This window comes from Phymastichus coffea, unplaced genomic scaffold (genome assembly GCF_024137745.1).
Source record: "Phymastichus coffea isolate CEN01 unplaced genomic scaffold, Cenicafe_Pcof_1.1 PCOF00038, whole genome shotgun sequence".
Taxonomy (NCBI): domain Eukaryota; kingdom Metazoa; phylum Arthropoda; class Insecta; order Hymenoptera; family Eulophidae; genus Phymastichus; species Phymastichus coffea.
Genome location: NW_026706849.1, coordinates 930,391 through 936,390, shown reverse-complemented (window position 1 = coordinate 936,390; position 6,000 = coordinate 930,391).

Here is a 6,000-nt window from a genome sequence, read left to right as displayed (position 1 = left end):
AAACGTCACGGCGATTATCAGAGTAGCTGAAGAATCGTACGAATAGCTTATATACCAATGGAAAATGTTCATACTCGCGCGGTAAAATTTCTAATCTGCGCCCTGCTGGGGTCGCGTCTAATTAGCAAAGGTCCAAATGATCTCGCTCGCAGGAGTACTTGTTACGTAAGTTGCGCCGCTAATTAGATGTATCCTAGAAATTACCGCCATTACAGGTATTAGCGCAAAATATTATTATAATGCGAGCGATAACTGTTGAGTTCGCGTTACGACGCCACCGCGCTGTCAAGTTCGCAGCTCGACTACTCCATAGACCTGCAAGTAAATATAATAACAACTACAAGTCTCCGTGCGGGAGGCACGCACATAATGAGCGACAGGGGTCGAGAGGTCCAATCAGCTTCGAGTGGCGTAACCCAGTTGGAAAACAGGTACGTCGCGCGGGCTGCGTCGGGCACGAGCGTGAGAAAGCAGCGACTACGCGGACCGCGCTTTCTCATCGCGCGTTTACCCGAAACTTTTGCGAATTTCGAGGTCGGGCCGAAGCTCACGGCTGCGCGCGCGCACAATCGCTTCGCGTATCGGAGAGCCGCGTCGCGCGCGCGTATACAGAGCAAGTTGCATAGTCGCGCTCGCAGCGGAGAAACAGGTTGCAGAGGAATATCTCATTTGCCTGTGCGTGGATACGGAACCAGTTGGAGTGTGCTTAATTACGCTTGTTATACAGCACTTCGCAAGCTCGCGCGCGCGCGCACACTGCTATGTCGCGTTCAACTTCACTTTGGTTTCTCCTTTTTTAGATACGCCGACCCAATATGCGCTTCGATTTATTACGCGTCTCGGCGTAAAAATATTCAGATAACGTATCCAAGTAGTTTATCAATTGTTACCGCTTGTAGTTCATTTAGCGTTGACTTATTGGGATTGAGAGTTATGCCCGGAGCGGGAGTCGATAGCGCACAACGGGAAATTTCAAAATTCACTTGGCAAACAATTCACGTTGGAATGGTTGACCTCTCTCGCGAGGTGCGCGTAAACTCAGAATCGACGGAATCTCGCACGGCGATTAATAGAAGAAATTGAAAGGTATTTCAAGTGATTGTCAATCCAGTGATTGTCGGTTGCAGGTGCGGGCGGTGACAATGGGATGAAAATGAATCAGAGAAAGCATTTACACACTTGTCAGCAGGAACTGGAGTCGCGCGACTATACAGCCTGCATGCAGCCAGACGTCCGTCCGCGCGTCGATTAGCAAGAGATTATACTGGATCTGCGCTAATGACCACTATTAATGCGCACTCTGTCTCGGACTAGCCGGCTTCGTTCATTGACTAGCTGTCGGCCGCTAATTTAAATGGATTCGCAATTGTATTCCGCAGCATTTAAATAAATATGGATGGAACGCTCGCACGCAATTGAATTTTCAATGATCACAGGCCTCTGCGGATTTTCAATACTTGTCACTCCACTTCGTACGGTAAGATTGAAATATCGGAATGAGTAAAGTAGTAATCGTCGCCGCCTCGATCTATTTGGATTTGACGCGAATGACGCAGTGTTTGGAAGAGTGGCGAGTAGGCGAGAGGCAGGCAAATCGAGGTGTAAAAAAAGTAAAAAAAGTCTACGATACTCGTAGCTTATTCGCGAGCATTACGAACGCGCGCGCGCGCGCGGCGGATAAAAAAAATTGCAGGCTCGTACAAATCGCTATCGCTCGACTTGAATCTCTGCTCTCTCCCGCGAGAAAGAGAGAGAGAGAGGAAGAGAGAGAGAGAGTGGAGAGGGACGACGAGCAAAAGGAAAAGCGATCCGCTGACCGCAGAGCTGGCTACGGTGCAGCAATGGCAAGTGCATCGGAGTGCCGATGAGTTCTCTTCCGTCCGCCTGCTTGGAAGCAGACGTACACATTACAGGTGCAGAGAGGCGCGAGGCTGGCTCTCATCAGCGATAAGCGTCCGCGATCGAAAAAGACGGCAAAGCCAAGAACGCTTCCTCGTTCTCGAAAAAGCTCCGGGGAGCTGCGCGCGCGATTCTCTCCCGCGAGGATTTATCGAGGAGCGCGCTCACGCGGAATCCCGTTAAGGATACGCCGTAGCGAGACTTGGAAAGCCTCGACCATTTGCGTAGAGAGCGAGAGAGAGATAGGGGGAGAGGGGAGAGAGACTGGCATTGACGATAGCGCAGCGGCGAAAAATCAGCGGGCAAACTTGCAACGGTATAGAAACGAAAGGTCGGCCAAACATGGCGACTGCTACGCGCGGAGAATCTCGAGCTGCATATCTGCGCGGTGTCGGCAAACAATATTTAAACGCGCGACTCACGGCCTCTTCGGAAGCGAGCCGAGACACTTACGCTATACCTATCTCTCGGTGTTTGTCCAGGCTGATGCTCTCGCACTTGATATCTAGCGCACACTTGACCCTCTCCTACGCGACTTCATAGCCTCTTCGAGGAGCATCCAAGTGTTTGGCAATTTGCTCATTGCTCTTGTGTATGACTCCTTTTCTCCGCTATTATAGCCGACTCGTTAGTAGCTGACCAATTTTGTCTTCGGGCCACGGCTAACAAGATATAATTTCACCTACTCGACGAGGCTCCTCATACCATTATCTTGATCCGCGATCTACTTTTACAAATCACCTCTCCCTTTCTTCGATTATACTTGGAGCTGGCTTATTTTCTACTTGCGCACGCAACCATAACGGAGCATGGTTTTTCATTCATTCGCCAATTTACCAAAATAACAAGACGCAGCTGTCTTTGCATCCTTGTAAGAAGGACGATATTGATGAGCTGGAAATCGACAGAGCGAGCGAGTGCTGGCTGTTGCGCAAATCCTCGTAGGCGTTAAAGTCTATTGTGCGAGGGGGCGCTTGTTTAAATTTTTCGGCTGTCTAGTCGCCGCGAAGCGCAGTTACTCGGCGCTCGTTGTGGCTCGCTTGGAAAAAGGCCAAGTCGCGAGATCGGCGGACGTTTTTCTTCTTTGTGTCTTTCCAATCCCATCGAAGAATGACGAATCGCCGTGGGTGTCGACGTCGTGCTCGTCGTGCGGCCTCTAATTAAACCGTTAACGTCCAAGTTCCCATAGCGTTATTTTAGCGGGCTCGCGCGCCCACGCATCGGCAGAAGCATCGACGACGCGCTCCCCTTGTTACGGACCTTTTTACGCCTGGGCTTCCAGTGGGACGCGAACGAGAGAACTGTCGTCTCCTCGAGGCGAGCGATTTCCTCTTCGATACTCTCCGATGAATAAAGCGTACGGCGGACCGACCAGCTGCTTATTATTCTGGCTCCGCTTGCGCTAATGATGTTTGCGCGTTACTTATTGCTCGCCCGTGCTTTTCACGAGTCTCGTGCTCCACGTGACACTACGATCAATTATAGATGGACTTGCCCAGTGCTGACGTAACATCCGAGTGTGTGTTCTCGTTGCCTATCAAAGGTACCGAGAATCGAGGACAAATCGCCAAATAACCCGAATAAAGCGAGCCGCGTGCGGATTGAAATAAAAATCAATTCATCTCTCGATCGCGTCGACGGTTATTAATTTGATATCGAGCGCCGGCGGTGGCGATACGTCGGCGACTCGTAGGCTTTTTATTGGCCGGCGATGAAAACGCCAAGGCGAATAAAAATGTCGCGCGCGAGGCGTACTTTCTCTTGTGCGCGCGCGCGCGCGTGGACGTGGCTTCTTTGCTCTCCGCGTCTCCTTCGCTTCTCGATCTTTTCTGCGCGGAGTGGCCCCTCGCAACGAAAGGCAAGAGTGAAAAAACAAAGAAAACGCGAAACGGCCGAACGGGCGAACGCGCGGCGACGACAAACGCGCGAGCGCGCGCAGAAAATCGTCGTGGGACGGGAGTGGAAGAGCGCGAGAGCGAGCGGGACACCTCGAGATCGTAAATTTCCTCGTCGTGTTGCCGGGCGCAGGTACGTCCGCGCGAGCGCGCGCGTGCATTAAACATAAGGGCGCGCGCGAGAGGGAACGAGAGGAGGCCATAACGGAGCTGGCGAAACGAGAGCGAATCGCGTGTGCGTGCGTGCGTGCGTGCGCGTAGAGCAGGCCAGCGCGCGAGCAGGCGGGGAGTCCGCGGCGATCGCGCTGAGAAAGAAGCTCCGTGTAGCCGCGCGGCAAGAAGCTTGGCCTATCATTTTATTAAGTTGCCTAGCCCTTAAACAACCGCCTCTGACCACCTGCACTCGCGGCGAGCCGATGTTTTAGCCCAACTACGGCTAGTTACAGCTTATCATTTGTCGGCCCGAGACGGTGCCGATTCGCCGCCGCCGCCGCGATATAAGTGCGCGAACGAAGCGCGCCCGAAGCGCAACTCCTGTAAATCGAGGCGATTTCAATGGTCGACCCGTGCCTTACGCTTGGCTCGCTGTCAAAACTCTAAGGTGCGAGGCCGCGCTAATACGGTTATTAGAGAATCGCGACACATCCTTTCGCAATAATTGATTCGCGCGCTGCCTCGACACCGACGACTATCTCGACGAGTCTTGGCCTGGCGGTCGAGCGCGAGCACAAGTTTAGAAAACACGCGCGTGGACATCGCCTAACAAAGCAGGCGGCAGTCTCGGAGCGACGAGGGCAACGATGAAGGGAAAACAGAGATCGACCGGAAATTTATACGTCCGAGCGATCGTCCCGATCGCCTACGCTAATCGCGATGCTTGTGCAAACTGGTTTGGCGCTGCACTCATTCACAGTAATTATTTCACACTTGGTCCGTTGGAAAAGCCGCTGCCGCTCGTAGCCGTACGCGCACAGGCTTCCGATTTCGTACACACACGCGTACTTTTGATCTTTTAATGTCCTGTAAATCATGATTACCTTCGGTAAGTAGAAATAATGGTGGATTGGTCGTGAAGCCGTAGCCCCAGTGGAATGATCAGCCGCGCATCGCGTAGCGTGCCTTCGACCGGCGAGCACTCGGGCTTTCCAAAGAAAAAGCAAATCTGTCGGGTAGGAAGCAGCTCGCTTGGCCGCACGCGAGGAAAGTGCCATCGAGAATTCGGCGTGGCGTGTGTAATATCCGATTGATCGGGCGATCCGGGCGATCCGGGCGATCAACCGCGCCGACGCCCGTAAAGCCTCGGCTTATCTGGAGCTGCTCGTTATTATAAACATAAATCGTTTGGGGCCTAGGTGGACGGACGCTATTGTTATATCACCTCCAGCCGTGTAATCGAACGATTCGGCGCCGCGCAGTTCTTAAATCATCGCGAGCGCTCGTGAAAACAGAGATAGCGAACGGGGGGCGTGTTGCGTGTATATAGCTGTATACATACACACGCACTCCACGCCCGCTTGTCATTAACAAGCTCTCTGGCCAGTTATACGGCAATCGTCGAGAACCCAGGAGAACGAGGGAGGGGGGAAAAAGCGAGCCCGACGGCTTATTAAAACCATTATATAAAGGATCTGCAAGGGCAAAAAGTGCGCGCCTCTCTGACTTGGAGCCCGCGCAAGAAAAAGTGCATCAAGAAATAACGAGAATCTAGTTAATCAATGTTCTCTGCGTTTACACGTTTGTTGAGCCAACGAGTCTCCCCACGTGCGATTAATTGACTTAATCGTGGCCAAAGAAATGAGATTTATTGTAGGAAAATGGTTTCTTATCTATCCGCTTGTCTCTCTCTCTCTCTCTCTCTCTCTCTCTCGCGTCAGGATTAATAACAGATTCACACTACATGTGTTCACTCGTAATTTATACACATGTTTATTTATTTGCTTCAGAAAATTATGCACTACTGCTCTGACTCGCTTGCTATTTTATGAGGAGCCGAGATTTATATAAATCTAAAATCGCTTTTGCACGGATACTGTAAATCGCAACGTAGCTTCTCGCTTCATTTACAAACGTCGGTGCAGCTCATTCAAATAAATCAACATGTGCTTACTTGCTGGAAATCAATTTTTGAGGTTCTCATGTTTATTCGCTGAGCTGATTGCTGATGATATTCCCAGAGCTTTACAATTATTATTATTATTATTATCTT